The 24,401-nt window shown below is 35.3% G+C and overlaps 1 pseudogene; it reads right to left on the bottom strand.

Moving 5' to 3' along the window:
- Positions 1-374: 374 nt before the first annotated feature.
- LOC133180323 (ficolin-2-like) lies at positions 375-22,470 on the bottom strand (annotated as a pseudogene).
- Between the last annotated feature and the right edge of the window lie 1,931 nt (positions 22,471-24,401).

Below are 24,401 nucleotides of genomic sequence, written 5' to 3'. Positions count from 1 at the left end.
ACAACTGAAGAATAGAATTGATATATACTTAATTTCGGGACTCATACGATAACTCAGAATATGAATTGGAAAATATATTCACAACATTGCTAATTGGAAAATAATATAACCTTCAATTGAAAGCTAGGACATTTTGTTAACTATACAACTACCTACACATGCATTAAATTCATTGAAAAAGTGTGCATATTTCAAAAGCAAGTTAAACAAAATGCCACGGTTTGTAGCAAATGTAATGTTTAGATACACTAAGAAAAGTAGTTATGATTTAAAGTGTGCCTACACGTAATATGCGTTTATGGTCAGAAATCCACATCGAGAGAATGATATCTTTATTTCATAGATGACAATATTGTAAATATTTAAGTTGACTCTTAGAGTACCCTTCTAACCATTAGTTGTACATATTTTAGTGAGTAGCCGTGACCAAGCCAGGGATCGTACGTGATCCCCTTTGCAACTAAGTCTGTGTATCCAGACAGGTATTGCCCATTTGGGTTGGCGCAATGACAACGATTATGCCACCACGCGGAAGTGTACGCAGTCGCACAGTTAGACAAATCAACGTCATTGTCTTGATCCTTTGTCGAAAACTTCATATTATTTATGCCTAAGCTTCCTGTGAAACAATCACCTAAAAAGACAGTGACATGGTTCATTATCATCAAAAACAAAATATTAATTAAATAAAAGCCATAATTATGTTTGTTATACCTTTAAAAATTTGTTCCTATATAAATCAATACTAAAAAAAATCTAACATTTCTAATGTTTTACTGAGCGGGCATAAAAAAATCGATGTTTGACCGCGGACTGAGATATTGGACCTATCGATGAGATGTGACCGCTTGCGTCACATAATGGGCGGGGTCAGCTGAATCTCGTTTGCATTCGTTGGTGTTCGACATACATGTATGTCAAAAAATAATAATGACCAAAAAAAAAAAAAATAAATAAATAAATAAATAAAAGGTATAACAAAACATTTATTGACTGCGTTCTCGGGCAAAATGCGTTTTGTCGACCCCTCGAACCAAACTGTTTGCCTTTGGCCTAACGGCCTCAGGCAAACAGTTTGGTTCTTGGATCCGACAAAACGCATGTTGCCCTCGAACACAGTAAATAAATGTATAATACATGATATTGCAGAGACAGAGACTTAATTGTTATACCTTTGAAAATTTGTTCCTATATAAATCAATACTAATAAAAGTCTAACATTTCCAATGTTTTGCTGAGCGGTCATAAAAAAATCGAAGTTTGACCGCGGAGTGAGATGTTGGACCTGTCGATGAGATGTTGGACCGCTTACGTCACACAATGGGCGGGGCAGCTAAATCTCATCTGCATTCGTTGGTGTTTGACATACATGTATATATGTTAAATAATAAAAATAAAATAAATAAATGAAAGGTATACCAAAACATTTATTGACTGTGTTCTCGGGCCTAACGGCCTCAAGCAAACAGTTTGGTTCTTGGGTCCGACAAAACGCACGTTGCCCTCGAACCCAGTCAATAAATGTATATTAGTGTCTCTGTGTAAGTGAAAGAGTAGATCAAAATGCTTTAAACCAATATTTTATTGAGAAAGGGAAATAGGGAAGAATTGACATATATCTAAAATGCATGACTCCATATATACATGCACTTGTATATACGAGGGCTTTTCAGAAATTATGGAGACATTTACTTTAACTAAAGAGAGGAGGGAGAACAATTCATGAAAGTTTCTCAGAATTTTTCTGTAACAAATAATACTAAAATTCAAAATATCTTGTTGGTAGCATCATTAGATAAATCCCCATAACATTCTATACACCTGAGTCGTCCATCGACCCGGAGCACTCCGCAGATATATAACAACGTCATTTTAACGTTACTCCAGCATTACATTATATTTCGCATTTAAACGATATGAAAAAACGTCAACTGTTTCTTTTTTCACTTGAGAAGACTCTAGGAACCCAACAAACAGGCACAAATCCTCTCAATCTCCCTTTACACACTTGTATGTTGTTGCTACCCAATGCCAAATATCAAAGCAACATCTCTCATAGCCAGACGTGCATCATTCGATACGAACTTAGAGACTGGTGACGTTAATTTCTCCAATAGCTGATGGTCGTGCAGCTCTTTACATTTGCTATGGTTAAATGATTTTAATAAACGATTAACGATTAATTAATCCTTTCGTACGTATCCTCTGTAATGTATTTATTTTAGAACGTCATTTGTCTGAATAAGAGTTTCACCTACATTTAGCTTTTCAAAAAATTAATGTATCCCCTAGGGCTGTGTAATGAGCAAAATATTTCGATACGATACGATATTTTATACAGCGATATGCGATATATTGACTCTTTAACAAGTCTATCAAAAAAGTCTTGTAAATCATTTATTGCATAAATTTGATAAAAACTAGGTATTTTATTACCAAATTGGAAGTTCATGTCTTACTGTCTTTACAAAGTACACTTCAAATTCAAACTTTTAATGACTGTAAAACTAACATGTTAAAATGTAGTTGTCTCTGTATTTCTTAATAGTTATTTAAGATGTGTAATTTCCTTAATGTTTATTTCAATTTTAGTTTATCTGTGCAGCAAATGCCAAGCAGTTTTAATTCAAAACAGTTAAAAATAACCTTTGGTGACTGAAATTCCCAACCTTTTCACAGAATTATAAGAAAAACTGCCTGCCCGATACGTATTGGAAATTATTTTTTCGATACATTACATTCCAGAATATTGATACGTATTGATTAATCGATAAACTGACACAGCCCTAGTATCCCCGCTGTTCGGCCTTGACGACCAAATACATTTTACGCCACAATCAGATTTCTATAGCCTGACAAAAAATGCTACCAAACTTGCACAAAATAAAGTCAATATAGTGATCGAAATACGAGGTGTATAATTGGATGATTTTTTATGCATTCTCTGGGTAAACTAGGAATTGTACATGTAGAACTTTCAGAATTCGAACACCTGATTGCGAGATTGTACCTTTTACCCGTGTCATTGCCCCATTAATAAGTCATTCAAAATGTCTGAAATATTTCTTGCTTACATATATTGATGGTGTTTATTACATGTAAATTCATCATAAACGTTGATTAGAAAGAAGAATAATCTGAATGTCTAAATAATTTCCGATCAGCCCTCGTATGTTAAAATTAATGTCTCACCAACATTTCCAGAGAATCCAGACAGGGAGATGACGTATTTAGAAGCTTCATTACCCAGTGCGATATTACTGTACTTAACGAAGCGTGTCTGGTTGTTGAAGTCTCCCATATCCATCCTTAGCTCGTACGAGCCCTGGCTCAGTAAGTTGTAAAGTTTTTCGTTACCTTTTCATAGAAATCGGATTAAGAGTTAAATATTGATATAATTCTATCTTATTTTTTGGTCATATTTTCAATTTTAAATCTATTCCTGTACATTAAATGCAAAATTTTGAACATATTTAACTGGTTCAATTTAAGAGGACATTATGTCGATTCGTGTGAAAAGATAAAATCACCAAAAAGTACTGAGAGTAAGAGAATGTGCAAACACATTCTACTGAACAAATAAGAAACAAAAACAAGTACTCGAAAAAACTATATAAAATCAATAAATGTAAACGTATTCCCCTCTCCATGACCAAAAAATGTAAACTAACAAAATTTTATTTGAATGCATACAAGCAAATAGCAGCCCCCCCCCCCCCCAAATGAGAGGAAAAAATCGAACCAAGAAAAATAACCACACACATACAAGAAGTAGTTGTATTCTATCGATCACAATCTCTTAAAACCTCTTATGTTTAAAATTATATGTAAAAATAAGTAATATTTATATTTTTCCTGTGTCAAAAGCAAACAATCAAATCCATCTGCAAGTGCTTGTAACGTCATTTTAAATCTTCACTTTTATTTAAATCTAAAAAAAAACACTTTGAAATGGGTGTCCGTCCTTTCTTGCCCTCCCCCTCCCCTCTTCCTTTACCACTGAACTTTCTCTTGATTTTCCCATAAAAGATAAGAAGAGTACATTAATGAGATACTTACCGAACATACCACTTCAAAGCTTATAAACCATAACACATCAAAGCTATCCGAACATACCACTTCAAAGCTTATAAACCATAACACATCAAAGCTATCCGAACATACCACTTCAAAGCTTATAAACCATAACACATCAAAGCTATCCGAACATACCACTTCAAAGCTTATAAACCATAACACATCAAAGCTATCCGAACATACCACTTCAAAGCTTATAAACCATAACACATCAAAGCTATCCGAACATACCACTTCAAAGCTTATAAACCATAACACATCAAAGCTATCCGAACATACCACTTCAAAGCTTATAAACCATAACACATCAAAGCTATCCGAACATACCACTTCAAAGCTTATAAACCATAACACATCAAAGCTATCCGAACATACCACTTCAAAGCTTATAAACCATAACACATCAAAGCTATCCGAACATACCACTTCAAAGCTTATAAACCATAACACATCAAAGCTATCCGAACATACCACTTCAAAGCTTATAAACCATAACACATCAAAGCTATCCGAACATACCACTTCAAAGCTTATAAACCATAACACATCAAAGCTATCCGAACATACCACTTCAAAGCTTATAAACCATAACACATCAAAGCTATCCGAACATACCACTTCAAAGCTTATAAACCATAACACATCAAAGCTATCCGAACATACCACTTCAAAGCTTATAAACCATAACACATCAAAGCTATCCGAACATACCACTTCAAAGCTTATAAACCATAACACATCAAAGCTATCCGAACATACCACTTCAAAGCTTATAAACCATAACACATCAAAGCTATCCGAACATACCACTTCAAAGCTTATAAACCATAACACATCAAAGCTATCCGAACATACCACTTCAAAGCTTATAAACCATAACACATCAAAGCTATCCGAACATACCACTTCAAACCTATAGTTATCATCACAGTAGCTCAGTAGGTAGAGCGCTCGCTTCGTGATTGGAAGTTTGTGGGTTCAAACTCGACTGACCTAAGTCGATAAAAAAAAAATAGGTAGCAACTGTTCCTTCGCCAAGTTCTCGACAATTTAAAGTGTCGTACGGACGAGACCTTAAAAACCGAGACCCCGTTGACAGGCGTTGGCACAATAAAGATCCCTCACTGATCAATGGCCCTGATCGCCGAGTAAAGGTTTAAATTTGAAGCCCTTCACTGGAATATGATGACATCTCTATATGAGTGAAAATTTCTCGAATGGGACGTAAAACAGCATTTATTCATTCAATCAGCAAACAAACCTACTTTACCCGGCCTTTTCAGAGCTAGTTGACTTAAAATAAGCTTTCGGAGAATACCACTTTAAAGGTTGTTAACTATACCACTTCAAAGGCAATAGAACATATTTAAGCACTGCATTATTATTTTGGATGTCGTCGGTCGTATAACAGCACCTGACCATATTGACAAATTGAATACAACGCAAAAGCGGGTTATAAAAATTTGTCGGTACGAGGAGGTGCTATTATACGACCGATGACACCCAGAAATTGTAATCCAGTGCTTATTTTTGCGTTCGCTAATTTTTAATCTTTACGAATGTAATTTTGTTCGTCTTTGTGATAAATTATTCGCCTTTCAGAACTTTAATGGATATTAAACGGAATAGCCATTTTGACAGGGAAAGTATATTAATGCAAATGTATGATGCGAGGAAAAAAGGAAAAATAAATCTAAATCCAAAATAAATATATTTTTACATTGATTTAATTGGGTAACCATTTACAATTAAGCTGGTATAAAATAATACATTAATGTATTCTTGATGTAATAAAAGCGTGCATGTACGTATTTCCGTTTGTGTATCCTTGTGTTTATAGGTGGATGAATATTTAAGATTTCCGACTGATTTTAACGAAGAAAAATACAATAATACTTCAAAAACCAAGCGTTTCTTTGCTTTTTTTTCTTGGCAGGATTGGTAGCTAAATATATGTTTGTTTACGTGGAATTTATTGTAATTTTTGTGAATTCTATGTATTATTATGTACATGTAGCAAACCTCACTACAAAAATTTTGCTGCTTATAAAGGATCACTTCTAGGTAAATATATGCGTTGACCTTTAAGGCCGATATTGGTTTCAGTCTTTAGAAAAAGCTTATCGATATCCGTTCCGGTCGTTGACTTTAGGCCACATGCGTTTAGTTTCTTGTTTCTCATGTATCGTTTTAGTTCTAGTTAACTGTGTTTATATGACCCTACAAGGGTACATGTATATTGCTGCATAAGTAATGGAAGTTGACGATTGACTTTAAAGTCATCATTATAAAACTTTTTTATTAGATTTTCATTACCGTCTTTTTCTAGTAAAATATCCAAATATAAAACAGATGTGTAAGACTCTGTTGTATCTTTTATTTCAAGCTCACTGGGATATATCGTATCGACATATGAATGGAAATAACTATTGTTAATTGATAATACGTCGTCGATATATCTAAATGTCGAGTTGAAGGCCACAGCAAGGGATTTCTTTTTCTCATGTATAAGATTTGGAATAAATTCTGAATCATATGAATACAAAAATAGGTCTGCTAACAACGGAGCGCAATTGGTTCCCTTGGAAATTCCAACAGATTGTTGGAAGACCTGATCTCCAAAAACCACATAGATATTACCAATCAGAAACTCAAGCATCTTTTTAATATCAACTTCAGAGTACTTGTGTGTACAATCAGAATGTTTTTAACAAAATAATTTTGCAAATGACCAATGACAAGGTAAGTAAATTTACGAGTTCCATCTTAATTGAAAAAGCACATGTCAATGGTGTCAAAAAGCCTGGACTTTAATTAATCGTGGGGAATGGTTGTATACATAGATGAAAAGTAAGTTGTAAGTTGTTGGGAATATTAAAAATATTCAAAACTGACATTTAATTTTGAAGAATTTCCTCCTTAGAAAGGGAGCTGTGGGTATAAGGTGTTTTGCCACTTGTAGTATTAAATCCCAGTTCTTCTAAAATACAATTAAAATAATGAGCTTTACAAACAAAGACGATGTTGTTACCTGCTTTGTCAGCTGGAACCAGTATCCACTGACCGTGTAGACAAATTCTTTTTTCACTCCCGAATTATTAAACACAGAAGGATAGATGGTTTTCATTTTGCCCCTCAATCGCTTAATGCGAGATTTTAACATATGATACATTTATTTGATATATTTAATCCATTCTGACAAAGTGTCAAGGTCTTCTTTTTCATGTCCGACCCAACGCCTGGCGTAATCTTCCACAGAATTCATAATATTTCTGAAAATATGATTCCAGCTGAAAGATCGGGGTTCCCTTAATTTTGACACTTTTAAAATAAGTGATTTAAGGTCTCATTATTAACTACATGTATATTTTCGTCACCAGTAATAACGTGGCCAGCAGGACTAGAGTTGTAGGGTGAAGAAGACCATGAACACAATGGAGGATTATGTTTCAGATGCTCAATGTCCAGGCTCTGTAAAGTTTTCTTGTAATTAAAAAGTTTGGAAGCAATCGTTGATGCATACTTATAGGAAATAAATAGTGTAGTCCTCAATTTGAAATCTGGTGGAATACAAGACTGGACCCTTTTGTGATTACGAATATTACTTATATTAACTGCATCAATTCCTTTGTTGACATATTGAAGTTTAAGGAAACAACGGTTAGTTTTAGCCGTACTTTCTTCCTTAAAACGTGGCAGTTTAAAAAGCCTATGATTTGCAATATCCATAACACAGATCCTAGCTGGTATTCTATTGTCGAAGAATCTAAATATGGACTTTCCATGGCTTTACAAATAAAGTATTCAAAACTTTCAAAGCGACAGATGAAAGTTTGGTGCGAATGTGATGAAGGCCTAATTGTTTATGTACATAGGATAGTTGTGAATCAAAGGAGACATCGTGTATAATAGTTTTATTCTAAAAACGATGTCCAGGACTACGCTAACATCTCTTTGTACTGTAACAAAGTCCCATCACATTCACATTGCTACTCTGTGGGCTTAAAATATACCCAACAGTATCTACATTGTCATTGCTACCATATGGAAAGGCCGTGCCTAGTTTTCTAATCCACTATTCTTCTCGTTGTCTACGGAAAGGTGTACTCAGTGATGGGCTATTAGTATGATGGTAAAACTTTTCTAGAATTCTAACTTTCATTGACAAAATAGAATTATCAGGTAATATAATGCTTGTGTAGAAGCTGCTGGCCCCAGAAGTTAATCTGAAATCTATGCCCTGATATTCTTTAATTAAGTTTATTATTCCGTACACAACATTAGAAGATTTGCAAATCAGATTTTCCCAAGTTTTGGTATAGAAGCTCTGTCCAGTAAGATCACTAGAAAACGAAGGTGTAGTAATCAAAATAACGAATATATTATATCATAGGAACAGAAATAGAAAAGGATGATTTTGAAAATTAACGTAATCTTAGAAAACCTTAGAACTAACATTTTTTTCAGTTATTTCCCTTCAATGAATCTTATTTCTGTCAAATCTCAATAAATGCTTTTGCCAAGCAGCAAGCATTTTTTTTTTTAGTATTTCTGTATCTTCACAGGTAAACAAAATATTTAAATATACATTTTTGCAACTCTTCCTCTCATTGATTAAGGAACAAACATTTACTTTCAGAAATATCTTTTTATTACATCAGCCATTCTTTTCCTTGAACGTCTTTCAGTCAACTCTCCTCACCATAAATTGAATATGTTTCAGCGAGTAATACTGCCCTAACCAATGACCACCCTCCTTTGTACAGAACTGAGCAGCTGTTCACATGTAAATCATTGTCCTGATCTTTTGTTGAAAATTTCATGTTATTTATAGAACTGAAGCAGTCACCTTGAATTGAGAGAGAAAAAATGCATATTAATTACATGTTTTTGACATTATTGTAAATAAAATGTTTCGCCAGGGATGAAAATAGAAAGATGGGTTAAAACTCTGATTATGGAGTGCTCTTTTGAAGGAGCTTCTATAACAACCACAGTATAATTAGAGAATGCTTAGCCGTAAAGAAGCTAACTTTAGCATATTCTGAGTGGCAAATAAGCTATGTTGAGCTTATAAAAATTGTAAATAAGAAATATGTTGCTCATACTTAGTTATATATATCTAGGCTAAATGTTGCTTAAAATATATACTAGGTTGTAAATTAGGCACTTGTAGCTTACATAAAATTTTGAATAAGTTAAGCCTATACTTAGTTTTAAATAAGCTAGAAAAAAGTTTATATTAAGTTTTTAAAACGCTTAGAGTAGCTTATACTTTATTGTAAATAAGGTACATATATACATGCAATGTAAATAATCTTAATGTAGTTAAAACGTAGATGAATATAAGCTAGATGTAGTTTATAATAAGTTTTAAATAAAATGTGTCATGAAAAATCTTACCAACGTCCCCGGAGAAGCCAGATAGGCTTACAGTATACTTTGAAGTTTCGTCTCCAAGAGAAATGCTGTTGTATTTAACATAACGTGTCTGATTTCTGAAATCATTCATATCCACCCTTAACTCGTAAGATCCTTGATTCTGTAAGTTGTACAACATGTCATTTCCTTTTTGTAAGAATAAAAAAAGCACGATAAAAATAACTTTAAACTTTTAAGACATCTGGCATTTTAAACTTATAGCAAAAGTATTTTTAAAGAGTCAATATATGTTTATTTATGCATCAATTTTCATTATTTAATTAGTTGATTAAAACTGGTGTTGATTGTAATATGCTTGCATGTTTATCTAATAATACCTTCTTTGGGCACTCTTGATAATTGTATACTAATTACGTACGTTTAAATGCATTTTATCAAAAATATCAAATAATGTAAAAACAGTAATACCATTCATCGCACACACATGCAGTCAGTTTCGCAATGGTTACATTAACATATCTGTATACCTAGCTTTATTAGTCCCCTACCGTTGAAACCGGGGGGGGGGACTATAGGTTTCCTCTGAGTCTGTCCGTCCGTCTGTCTGCTGTCTGTCTGTCCCTCTGTCTGTCTGTCTGTCAGTCTGTCCCACTTGGTTTTCCGCACTTTTTTCCTAAAAGCTTGCAGATATTGAGCTGATTTTTGGTATGTGAATGTATCTTGATGAGTTACAGATCAAGTTTGCATTTCGTTCCGCTTCATTGATTTTTGACGGAATTACGGCCTTTTCAATTTTTAGGGGTTTTCTGCAATTTTTTCCTAAACGCTTTCAGATATTGAGCTGATTTTTGGTATGTGACTTTACCTTGATTAGTTATAGATCAAGTTTGCATTTCGCCCCGCTTCATTGATTTTTGACGGAATTATGGCATTTTCAATTCCTAACGGGAACCAGATTACACTTGCCGGTAGGGGACTAGTATTGCTAATGCAATACTTTCAGAATGCTTGTTTTATCTCAATCCTAACTCGTGGTTAAAACGAATTTTAAGGTCAAGGACTAATGTTAAGAGTCCTTTATTGTCTACGTAAATAAATCTTGGATTGATTGTCATTAAGGGCATTGACATCATTCTTTTTTTAATACCTATCCAGTTTATTGACTATAAGTTGTTATACAAATACTGCTGATTAGATTGTCGTCTAAATGATACTACTCATTCCAAAAGCAAACCATAAAATTTTGTCAATACTTTGGTACATTTTCGCCTTAACATAGGAAATTGATTAACTTTATCAGAATAATATGGATACAGAGCTGGGAGGTTTTTCTAGTACAGTATTAATGCAGTAATAAATGCTAGGCTTGCTAATTTAAATGCTCTCAAGTCTGCCAGTTATGCTGATCGTCTGCTTCTTCAATTAGGTCATTGACGGACAATGCTACCCCAAGTAGGATTTTTGTTAAGTATGCTAGAGGACGTAGATACCATAGTTCATTGATTGTCAACTACATAAAATTAGCATTTGAATTCTAAATATTTACGAATAGTTTTTGGCCTTTACTTTTCTTAATAACTTTTGCGGTATATATATTAACCGATAGCTTTTACCTGTGCTCAAAAAACAGACATCTGATAAAGTAATGTTGATTGATTTTGGGATAAACATGTTCTGACTTGAAACTGATTAATAACGATCATATAATAATGGTTTCTGACAATGCTGTTTGTTTAAACAGCAAATAACAGCAAATATTTACAAGTGTATGCTATTAAATTTGAATCCTGCATTTTTATGCATTAACATGCTGATACCTGTACATAGTTCTGGCTTTTTGAAGCAAGCAAATTTCAAACAATATATTTTTTTTGAAAAGAAAGAAATTTCGTTGAAAGCTGTAGTTTTTATTATGTGCAACGATTGGCATATTTAAGTATTTTTTTATAATGCTTATATATGAAATGAAGCAGCTTTCAATATAAAAGATATCTTTGAATTTAGATTGAAATTAAACTAAGTAAATCTTTAACCTTACCTAGCCAAAATTCGGCAGTTAATTTTCCAAATCCGTTCTTGTATTCCTTCCAGGTCCTCTAGAAGTTTTCAGACCCGTCAATTCGACGCTGAAAAACCTAAGAGAATTGGAATAAATTATTAGCTAAATGAAGTTGTATAGCACATTCTGGAAGTTCAGATTTATCATGTTGTCTAAGTAGGTTTAAGAGGTTCGATGTATAGACACATATAAAAGGATTTGAGGGAATTTTCATATGGAAGTGAATAAGTGATGAAGAAATATATATATTACATGTTCAAGAAGCAGCATTGTTCGAAAATTAGCGTTTTTGTAATGTAAAATGTTTTAGAGATTCTCAAGAATAGCATTCTTCCAAATGAACTTTTAACGATATCTACCTTTTCTTTTAATAACAGAGCTTTCAATGCAAAAATTATTGATACTATATTTCAAAACAAAATTCTTTTAATCTCATTAGCATAGAGGCAAATATACTTTAATTAATAAATCCATTAATTACTTATAGCTAATAATTATCATTTTTAATAAGTATGAGATAATTACTGTCCACCCTCCACCATCAGCCTCCATTTCACAAAATACGGTCACGTGACCCAGGGTAGGAATTCTGATTCTGTATAATCCACTGGGTACATATGATGATTCTTCATATATTGCAGTGCAGTCCTTTGGATCATAGTCATCTGAAGTTTTATTTGAATATAGTAAAATGTGCTTAAAGGGAACACTCTGATATTTATGCTTTAAAAATAACTTATACCCAGCCTTTAGCAACTAAAAAAGGATAGTATTTTGCATAAATGTCTTTAAAAATCGTCATAGTCGAGGGTCTTTTTAACAGATTTTTTTAAAAGCAAGTTTTACTGTAAATTGATGTTTCTCATAGCTAAACATGGATAATTGTTGGAGCTACATTATAAATCGTAAAATTATATAACATTTAGGGTGACATGCAGGAGGCGTTAAATCAGGATCATAAGGGGCTTACCTTTGTTAAGAAAACAATATTTAACAAAGACTTAGGGTATGTATATATAACTCAATAAATCTTTCAAAGTTAAAATCGGATCACATTCTTCAATAACAAGCTAATTCAGAGAATTTGTGTCCCCTGCTTAAGGAAAAAAGAAGAGCATGCGGAGTTCGGGGGGGGGGGGGGTCAGACTCCCCCTGGATTTGTAGAATTTTTAAATGTATATGTAGACATGTATATTGAAGCAAATAAAAAATGCCAACATGGATATAAAGATTTGATTGCTTATTCTTTAATCCTCTTTAATATGTGTATAGAAGATTCTTTTTATATAGAACATTTATCACACTGTAATAATGATTTTTGTACAAGCCAGACGTCATAACTTTTTCATTTCACATGCTGAATACTATCATTTAGTAAATCCAAAAAGAGGGGGGGGGGTCGTCCGGGATTTGAACCCAGCACCCCTCACATGCTAAGGGAGAGTCATACCCCTAGACCACACGGAGGCACTTGATTATGTAGCAAATTAAATGCAAACAGTAGGTCACATATAATGCTTATATGCATGTTCGATATTGTCAAAATTATACACAATACATGGTGTCTGATTTAGCCTTTACTAAACAGCTTTAATAGATGTAAAAAGAATATAAAGTCCGCCGACAACCTGTATTATACTTAATAACTCTCCACATATGCCCCTTGCTAAAAATAGTGCCAAGCGACTTTCAATACAATAAATAATAATAATAAAAAAAAGAACGGGGCGGGACACTTTGAGAGGGGCGAGAGAGGCCCTAGGGAGTTATGGTATAAAATTTCATTGCAAAAGCTCAAAAACTTCTTGAGTTATCGCCCAGAAACGAAAGTGTTACACACAGACGGAATGTATGATTTTACGACCTTGAACTTTGACCTCAAAATCAATAAGGTTTGTAACGTCCGAGCAATTATCAGATAAATTAATTAGTCCATTTTTATTGCAGCTAGCAATAATATGTAAAATATAAGTAAACGCTCAATGCGTTAATCCAAGTATTTAATCGCTCCTGGCGATTTACTCCTTCTTTGGAAATCAAAAGTCAGTATCGGTTTAAATTTTATTTACACATACTCATAGTTAAGAATCATCCAAAATCAACACAATAAAACACTGTATAATTAATCCTGGAACAATTTTTGAGCGAAGTATCTCCCAACAGAACTATATAAAAAAAACTGTCCTCGTATCAAATAAGTACCCGTATATATACTAAATGACCATCACTCCTAAGGAGTGATGGGGTATAAACAAATGACCGTCACTCCTAATGAGTGACCGGGTGTAAACAAACTATTCTAAAAATAGAACGAGTGACCGGGAGTTATATAAATACTGCAGAATATTAAATAAACAAATAAAATAATAAATTTAGAAAAAGGCTGACTTAAAAATACGTGACAACTTCCCCCGCCTAAGATTTTTGACTCCGCTCAAAGATTATGTACATACAAATATACAACATTTTCAAATGCATAAATGATAATGATATAACACGTTCAATTACAGTCAAATATTTACAAACTGTCATATTTACACAATGAAATACATTGGCACAAATGTTCTAGTTTCCATAGTCACTGAAAAATTACAAGGTAGAGTTCACGACACGCGCATTACGGTGATTAAAATGGTAAGGAACTTCGGTGATTATTTCCATCGCAATGTCGGCAAAGTTTACATTAGTTGGGTCCATATTTCTCGAGTGCGCGATGGATGTGTTACGCACAACTTCCGATGTACCATCTGGATACACAGTCTCAGTCTTAATTAGAGTTAACGAAATCACCGTCGTCTCTGAGGCACTTCCGGTTTCGTTGGTAGTGTCCATGTCGCTATCCTCTGTGGGCACCGAGGTCCCGTATTCTTCTTCCTCCATGTATTGTTCGCAGTCCTCTCCCCGAAATTCGAAATCATTATGATCGCCGCACAGAAAGTCATCAATATTTACTGCGGGCTCCTCGCGCATGATGTCCTCTAGTAATGACGAACTCACGGATAGGATGTCGCGATCTTCCGAGTTCGGGTCGGTCACCATTTTTTCCAACTCTTCTTCGTCTGACGATACATTCTCGTACTCTAGTTCACACGCTTCATCAGAAGAAATGTCACTGTACTGGTCACTAAGCACTGTTACATACACGGGTTTTCTCGACTCGCTCATCATGTCGCGCGTCATCTCTGTCCTGTCACACTTAGTCATTTCAGTCTTAGCCTGCTCCATAGTTAATCTATGTACATTGCACAAATGTCTTCGTAGATTAAAAAGTCTACCAAAAGGTCTTTGGCAAAAATTACACTTCACTATCTTGATTCTTGAAGAATGTTGTTCTTTCTTGTGTTGGTTTAAAGCACTAATTGAAATAAGTTGAATTCCGCATTGGTCACAGACAGTCATTCGCATTGAAAATAAACTAGAACTGGTTAGTCTCTGAATCTGGCTGGTCTCTTAAGTACCCGTCCTCTTCTGGTCATCCTCAACTCGGCTTCTGATTGGTCGAAATTTCTAGCGGGGGCGGCTATTGTTTCGGCATCTCTTTGAAGTCTCGGTAGCGCACGACCGTTGTCTAGACTATTGTCCTCCCGCGCTCTAGGCGTTTGATCCGCCGACAACGTTTGGTCAGGGTATTCGTCAGGGTAGTTCCTCGAGTCATTGGTTGTTTTAGATCCCCGATAGAGTTTTATATTATTCGAATGAATGATAACTGGTTTTGATGTTTTTGGAAAGCTGAATTTGATACAATACATCACTTAATCTTTTTATAACTTTCCAGGGTCCTGTCCATTTTCTGGCTAATTTTGCTTTAGTTCCCATTATGATTTTTGGTTGACTTCGGCGAACTAAATCTCCAATATCGTAATTCACTGAATGCACATTCCTATTATAATAGTGTTTCTGGCGTTCACAGTTCTTTCCGGTTACTTCCCTTACAATGTCATACATTTCACTCAAAGAATTTTCCAGTCCCTGCACATATTCCGCTTGATACACCGAATTTCTTTTTCCGTCAAAATTCTTGGTTATAAGGTCAACAGGTAAGGCAATTTCTTCGCCAAATACCATCCGATAAGGCGTAATTCCCGTTGTTTCGTGTATTGTACTGTTGTACGCAAATACCATTCCATCCACATATTTATCCCAGTCGGTCTGATTCACAGATATGTATTTAGAAAGCATGTCTTTGATTGTTCTGTTAAGTCTTTCAATCATTCCGTCAGACTGTGGGTGGTATGCAGTCGTACGTGTTTTGTTAATTTCTAAAAGTTTGCACAATTCTTGAAATAAATTACTCTCAAACTGTTTGCCTTGATCTGAGTGGATCTCCTGTGGACAACCATATCGTTTGATCCACCCCCGAAACATTGTTTCAGCTACTGTCTTCGCTTCAATATCTCTGAGCGGAAATATTTCTGTAAACTTTGTAAAGTAATCGGCAATTACTAAAATGTACACAAATCCATTAAGTGATTTCGGGAAAGGACCAGCTATATCAACTGCAATTCTTTCGAATTTCACTCCACTGAGATGTGTTTTCATATATGCTCTCTTCTTCCTTGACGGATTTTTCCGCTCTTCACATATGTCACAAGACGAATCATAGTCACTCACATATCTTCGTTGGTGTGGCCAGTAATATTGACTTTTCGTTATTTTGTCCAAGGTACGTCTTACTCCAAGATGTCCTGCCGTCTGTGCATCATGAAAGTTCCACATAACTACATTACGTAACTTCCTTGGTATACACACTCTAAATCTTTCACCGTTATTTTCAATCCAGTTTATACCTAGCACGCCTCCTTTCACTTGAAGTAATTCCCATCTAGAATACAGAAATTTTCCTTCAAATCCGAAGTTCGATATAGAATGAATTGGCGGTTTTGAACAATTCGGATCCTCCTTCCATTTAAGAAACGGCAATAATTGTTTGTCCTCTAATTGGAATTTCCTAATATTTTCTAAACTTAAGGATTCCTTTGGCTGTAATTTAGGTTTAGCGCGCACAGGTCGATTGGCGGTTCTCTTTGATGTTTTCTCCGTCAGCGCACTACAGTTAGAATACACAGGCGCTACATGATCAACTTCAGTAAACAATGTATCGATACCAAATAAATCACAGACTTGATTATCGGTAACAGTATGGTTGATCGATTTCCGTAATTCATCGATGTGATGATATTGTTGATCATTAAAGTTTTGCTGATCATCTAATTTACACCGTCTGCACTTTGCATCATGTGAATACATTCTGGTCAACCCATCTGCGTTTCCGTGGCGCTTTCCAGGGCGATGCTGTATTTGAAATGTATATGCAGCCAGTTGTTGCAGCCACCTGACAATCTGTCCATCAGGTTCCTTGAATTTGTGTAGCCATACTAACGAACTATGATCCGTTCTTAAAATGAATTCACGTCCAAGTAAATAGTGTTTAAAGTGCTTGATAAAATATACAAGCGCTAGCATTTCCTTGCGCGTAACACAATAATTTTTCTCCGCATTTGATAATGTTCGACTTCCATATGCTATCACTTTTTCTTGTCCGTCCTGAATTTGTGATAACACTGCACCTATTGCTTCATTACTTGCGTCCGTGTCCAAGATAAATAATCCTCCATTTACTTCCGGATAACCAAGTATTGGAGCACTCAGCAGCTTAGACTTTAACAAATGAAATGCTTCATCACATTCTGCAGTCCAGTTCCATTGAATATTTTTACTAGTAAGTTCATGCAGACATTTCGCTATCTTAGCAAAATCTTTAATGAAACGTCTATAATATGAAACAAATCCAAGAAAACTACGCAGTTCCGTGACACTTTGTGGAGCCTGCCACTCTCGCACGGCTTTTGTCTTACTGGGATCAGTCATAATTCCTTGTTCCGAGACAACATGTCCTAGGAAATTTACTTCTTTTCTGAAGAAGTAGCACTTGCTGGCTTTCAGTTTTAAATTTGCGCTTTCTAAGCGATCAAACACAAGGCTCAGATTTCTTAAATGTTCCTCAAAATCGCGACTGTACACAATAATATCGTCTAGATATAATACTGTTATATGCCACTGTAATCCACACAATGCTTGTTCTATCACTCTCTGAAAAGTAGCAGGGGCATTACACAATCCAAAGGGCATTACTTTGTATTGATATAATCCGCCACGAGGAGTTCCGAATGCCGTTTTCTCTTTATCACTTTCCCTCATTGGAATTTGGTGGTAAGCCATGTTAAGATCCAGCGAGGTAAACCATTTTGATCCCGCTAATGAGTCGAGATCATCGGCAATTCTCGGGATAGGGTATGAATCCTTAATCGTCTGTGCATTCAGTCGCCTATAATCCACGCATAATCTCCATGATTTATCTTTCTTTTGTACCAAAACAAGTGGAGATGACCACGGGCTATTTGATTCCTCATTCAATCCTTGTTTCAACAACTTATCAATTTCAGCATCTAATATGTCTCGCTTGAATATAGGAACTCTTCTCACTCGATCCTTAAATGGTCTGTCGTCACTAAGATTAATACGATGTTCTCCTATTCTTGCGCGCTCCGTGGGCATTTTGGGATCAGCAAACACAGATTTACGTCCTAGTAAGAACTTTTTAAATTCCACTGCTTGTTCTTTTGACAGGTTTTCACATCCTCGTTGATACACATCACATAGAAAATCCGGAAGCTTATCGGACACACTTCCAGCTTGCACATTACACACATCATTCCATGGAAATGAATCGCAAACACAACTCACTGGTGCTAATAATGCGATTTCCGTATTTTTCGTCACACAAATTTCACTGTTCCCGGGATTGAATACACGCACATACACAACGCCGTTTTCCGCGTTCACTAATGCATGCGCCACTGTCAGTTCATGACTATGAACAAATTGTTTAATTGGCACTAATATTCCTTCTTTAATATTAGTCCTGGAATTCACGTTTGACTTCAACACAGCCTCATGTCTCGGTGGAATAACACTATTTTCCATAGACACTACTAGGCAGCTTTGCTCGATTTCTTCACTTGAGCTGGCAGTTACCAAGCTCAAACTTAGGCTATAATTATCATAATTCCACTGCCCCTGAAATTTTGTCATAAAATCCTGTCCAAACAAATTACACTGTACGCCTCCCACGAACACGCGAAAATACACATTCATATTTCCGAATGTGAGAATCATTTTTGCAGTTCCAATGGTTTTTAACTCCCTCCCATCAGCAGTTTTGAATTTCTTGCGCACTAGCTCCAATACAGGTCTATCTAATGGAAGAATACTATAATACACTTCCTCTCTGATAAACGTATTCACCGCACCTGTGTCGATTTTCCATTCCAACGGAGTGCCTTCAACTAATCCGTTCACTTTCATACCGGATTTCCCTTTCACAATCACTAGATCTTCAGTCATTCTACTCTGCACATCCGCTTTAACTTGGAAATCTTTGTGCGTTACAACATCTGTTTGAGTTTCAGAACATGAAACATGACGCTGTATATTTTCTGTATTAGGCCTATTTTGTGCGGTGACCGACGCATGGCCTACTGCCTCGGTCGATTCGAGTTTAACCGCTGACTTCCATCTCCGGAATATTTAACGTTTCCCCTTCCGGGTTTACTGACATCATGGTTGCCATTGACTTCCGATAGCCCATTCTTTGGACAATTTCTCATTAGATGCTGAGACGAGTTACACTTAAAACATCTTTTCACCGCATGGTCGACATTTTTAGCTGATGTTCTGTTACTAACGTACCTTTTGTCAGTTACTGTGTACACCTGTGGTTGGTATTCTTTCTTCACTTGGGGCTTTTTATTTTCTGTAAAGCGTATGCATTCTTCTTGCATAGCAGCTGTAACAGCATCGTCTAAGGTTCTTGGACGTGTTCGCTTAACTGCAAGGCGGAAGTCATCATTATCGCTACAGTTATCCAGGAATGTCTTCATTGAGCTTTCCATTACATACTCTCTGTTCTCAGGATAAGCACGACGATACAAGTCCTGAATGGCCTGTCCGAAATCCCGGAATGTTTCTTTGTCCTGTTTCCTGCGCAGCTTAGCTTCGGCTATATAACTCTCCTTAAGCGCTGTATGCCCAAATCTCTGATTTAGTGCCTCTTTTAATGACTTGTACTGTCCCAACGTATTTTCCGGAAGTCCATAGGCAAAAGCTTCAGCTTGATCCCTTAAAGTTGTCAGAAGAATGCGTCTCATGCGCTGCTCTGACCACTGATTCAAACTGGCCACATTTTCAAAGTATCGAGTGAATTCACTCCAAATAGTGGATCCATCTCCTTTAAATACTCGTTTCACGGGAATATTGATATCCGGTGATTGACTAGAGACTGCTGGTACGGCATGTGAAAAATCCGTGTTTTCTCTGGTCGCTCTCGGTCGAGTTCGACTTCCTCGCACAGTACTAGATAAAGGCTGTCCTGATTCCTCTATGTGGCGTTCTCGGTTGGCCCATATTTTCCAAATTACACTTCCTATCACAGTACACACCACTATGGATCCTGTTATGAATATGAATTCTCGAGTAATCCAACACAAAAATTCGCCAGGGAAAAAATTGTAAATCACAGCTATCACTGAAACACACAGTAAGCTCACATACATCCAGAGTTTTAACAAATTTCCCCATCCCTTAGCACGATCGACTTCGGGTGTCAATTGCACTTCCGTTTCTGGAGTACGTAAATTAAAGTCGGGTGTACGACAAATTGAAGTATCCGCTTCGTCAAATTCCGTTAGCAAATTTCTGCGCACTGAACTTCGGGGGGCTCTTGGAGTCTCCGCACTTCGTATAGTCTCCATATCAAATTTGTGTTTCTCAGGTTGTTTAAATAGCAATGTCAATATCACTGCAATGTGCGCCACCAAAACACCACTCACAAATAAATCCAGTTTGACAAAAAAAATTACATTATTCACATCACATCTAATTATGTTACACGTGAATTTTGATGCGGCAAGCACATGCCGGGCATCGATAGAAATGGCTCACAATCCCTTTACTTTCGATTATCAAACGATGCCGATTTTCTGTTTTGATAAACCTATTGTAACAATTCGGGCACTCTTTTCTCAAATCGTATGGTTCAATCCTGACGAGCACTTTATTCCCGGAATCATCATAATCGTAAATATATGCCAGTCTCTGGTTCGAAATGTTTCTAGGTAAATCCATAATTCACAAATCCACTAATATATGTCACAGAAACTATCCCACCGCTGCCACCAGTTGTAACGTCCGAGCAATTATCAGATAAATTAATTAGTCCATTTTTATTGCAGCTAGCAATAATATGTAAAATATAAGTAAACGCTCAATGCGTTAATCCAAGTATTTAATCGCTCCTGGCGATTTACTCCTTCTTTGGAAATCAAAAGTCAGTATCGGTTTAAATTTTATTTACACATACTCATAGTTAAGAATCATCCAAAATCAACACAATAAAACACTGTATAATTAATCCTGGAACAATTTTTGAGCGAAGTATCTCCCAACAGAACTATATAAAAAAAACTGTCCTCGTATCAAATAAGTACCCGTATATATACTAAATGACCATCACTCCTAAGGAGTGATGGGGTATAAACAAATGACCGTCACTCCTAATGAGTGACCGGGTGTAAACAAACTATTCTAAAAATAGAACGAGTGACCGGGAGTTATATAAATACTGCAGAATATTAAATAAACAAATAAAATAATAAATTTAGAAAAAGGCTGACTTAAAAATACGTGACAGGTTCTTCCTTAGGACACAGGGAGTTGCTATGGAAAATTTCATTGCAAAAGCTCAAAGGATTCTAGAAATATCGCGCGGAAACGAAAGTGTTAAAACAGACAGAATTTATGACCTTGACCTTTGATCTTTTGACCTCAAAATCAATAGGGTTCTTTTTTAGGCCATAGGGAGTTGCTATGCAAAATTTCATTGCGAAAGCTCAAAGGGTTCCTGAGATATCGTGCGGAAACGAAAGTGTTACAGACAGACAGAAATACAGACGGACGGACGGATGGTCGGACGAACGGACAGACGGACGGACGGACGGACAGACAGACCCAAATTAATATCCCCCACTTTCAGTGAAAGCGGGGAACAAAAATTTAAGGAATTTTTTTGAGTGTTAGAAAAAAACAATACAAAAGTGGCTTTAGTACAACTAGATAAATAAAAATCAATTCACCTTTGACACAGACCGTATTATTGCTAGTCAGTTCAACACATTTTTCTAACGACAAACAGGAGTGGCATCTAACATTATCAACCATCATCTGCAACGTTAAGACGCATAGCAACAATCAAAGATTAAACGAAGATGTAATCCATTAATTGCATGCACATATCTTTATACTAATAAATTTATATTATACTAATCCTTTGTCACTGTCTACATGCTTTTGGCATACTTATTGCCAATTACCCCCAAGCTTGATTAAGAATATTCACAGAAACGTTATCATTGCTAATTAAATTAATCTTAATTATCATTTTATGGTAAATATGATTTTCTTTACATAATATACTCTCCAACTGTACAAAGCATTAGGCAATATTTTTATATCATCATACTGTCATACAAAACATCAATTATTTTGTTTAAAAATTATTCCCTATTTATGTGAAATTGCAGGGGAAAACCAGAACAAAAAAAAGGAAGTGAGGGATAAGAACTGACCTGGTGTCGTCCAATTCTAAAGAAATCCGTTGCTAATTCTGTCTCATTTACGTCTGACACTATCTCACAAGTGAAGCCATTTAGATTGTAATTGACTCCGTAACACCAAGCACGTCTCGTCAAACACTCTTGGACACATTGCTGTGGTCCTATAGCACTGACCACGGCTACAACTGGACCGACGTATCTCTCTCCAGGTATCGAATTGAAATCACAACTTTCACAATATACTAAAGCAGCGGATAATATGGTTATACACATAATCGCCATTTTTTTGGGCTCAGACGGGCGATTTCTTTTAGGAAAAAAACCCACCCGTTTCTTTGTAACAGACTTTAATCTTATATCTCCATGTGAAATGTGGTTTTACTCTTGAATTATCTTTCTGGATTTTCAGTCAAGTTTCTGTCCTATAAAGATTTGTATTCTACTCAAAAAAGCATTATTCCAAGGTTCCATTAAGGTTACGAACAGTGTAGATAGACAAAACATTTTTCAAAGACTTCTTCCTGACAAATATTATCATACATATCCGTAAATCAATGGAAACATTTATTTTGATTTTCATTAAAAGCATTCAGTTAAATTTACAATAGAGATTTTTTTAAATAAACAGGATTGAAGCCCTGTTGTACTGATCGTTAAATCTTCAAGGTAATGTTTAAGGTTATACTGTAAAACATTTTTTATTCGCGTGCGAGAAATATTCGCAATTTTCGCGACCTACTTTAACTCGCGAATATTAATGGCCGCGAATCAATAAGTTCGCTTTGTATTTGTAGAGAATCAATCAATAAGTTCGCTTTGTATTTGTATAGAATGTTTCCTCAATCGGGAAAATTAATTGTCGCGGATTGATTCCAAATTGATGATTCACGAATAAAAGATGACGCGAATAAGAGTTGGTTTACGGTATGTACCATACCTTCACATTCAAGTTATTTAATGGAATTCGTAAAGATATTATTATTCAAAATCATAGTACTACCAGATGTACTTAGACAAAAAAATCAATGTTTCCAGTGGTTTTAAAAAGATATATTTGTCAGATGAGGAATGCTCTGGTGTTAACAATGAAAAATATACAAAAATGACCAAAAATTAAGTTTTAGCTGATCTCTCCTTTAAGAATTATTAAGGATTACACAGCATTAAGGTATGGGAGTATGGGATGAAGAATTGAGCATTCGTGCTCGGTATTTTCCGCTTGAGAGAAATGTATTGAATCTTTAATGCCGATATATTTTTCATTCAACTGGATTAATACTCATATATAACAATTTAATGTAAATGGTGCTGTATGAAAAGAAATTTTAAGTTTAAAAAACCAAAATATCTAAAGATCTCGTGAGATCGTTAAAAACAATTTTCAATATGGCAACGTCCATGTTGAAAAGAATTAAAGAAGATTGCCAAATCATCAAAACGTATTGTTTAGTGTATTATGTATTATGTATTATGTATTTGGACATTAATGTGAAGGAGAAACCTGTTTTCCTGGCATGAAAATCTTGAGTAGTGGCAAAATTTTAGTACCAACGAGTGGCGATGTGGCAGAGGAGTGATAGAGCGGGTGTCAGTTTTAAATGCCCCTTGAAATTAAAACGGGTCTTTCTACCTCAGTAAAAAAAACTATTTAGGGTGAAATGACTGGGAGTGGGCGGATGCTTTCAAACTATTTTTAAATCTGAGTTGTCTAAAGCTGCATATGATGCAGAAACACATTTCCTTCAAGATAATTTATTTCCTCAAAAAACATTGTATCTACCATCTTTGGGTTTTTACCAATATTTTGGTAATGGTGTTCTAAATATGAACATGGCAGAATGTTGCAAGCTCTGGACTTGGCTTGCATCATCTGAAAACCAGTTATAGACGTATAAAACTTTGACCAGATCAATTGAGAGCTAGTTTATACCTTTTAATACTAGTTGATATATTTATCCGTTTGTCACTAGATGTTTATTTATGTATTTCTAAGTAAAATTGTCATTTCAGGGAGTTGTATTTATATTTTATAGGAAACCTCCCCTAAAAATTGTCTGTTTTCCATCAAAAATATTGAAATAAAAAATGTTGCGTAACTGATTTGAATTCCTCCACAGAGAAAGCAAAATAATAGCTCTCTTTGTACCAGTTATCCTTATGAATTATTATAAACAAATAAATATATCGAAAAGCTAAGAAATCTTTTATCGTCA

The sequence above is a fragment of the Saccostrea echinata genome, unplaced genomic scaffold, assembly GCF_033153115.1.
Source record: "Saccostrea echinata isolate AGI-Se365-2 ecotype Australia unplaced genomic scaffold, CSIRO_AGI_Sech_v1 ptg000006l, whole genome shotgun sequence".
Classification (NCBI taxonomy): domain Eukaryota; kingdom Metazoa; phylum Mollusca; class Bivalvia; order Ostreida; family Ostreidae; genus Saccostrea; species Saccostrea echinata.
Note: the sequence above shows the minus strand (reverse complement) of the source record. Positions and strands in the feature narration are given on the sequence as shown.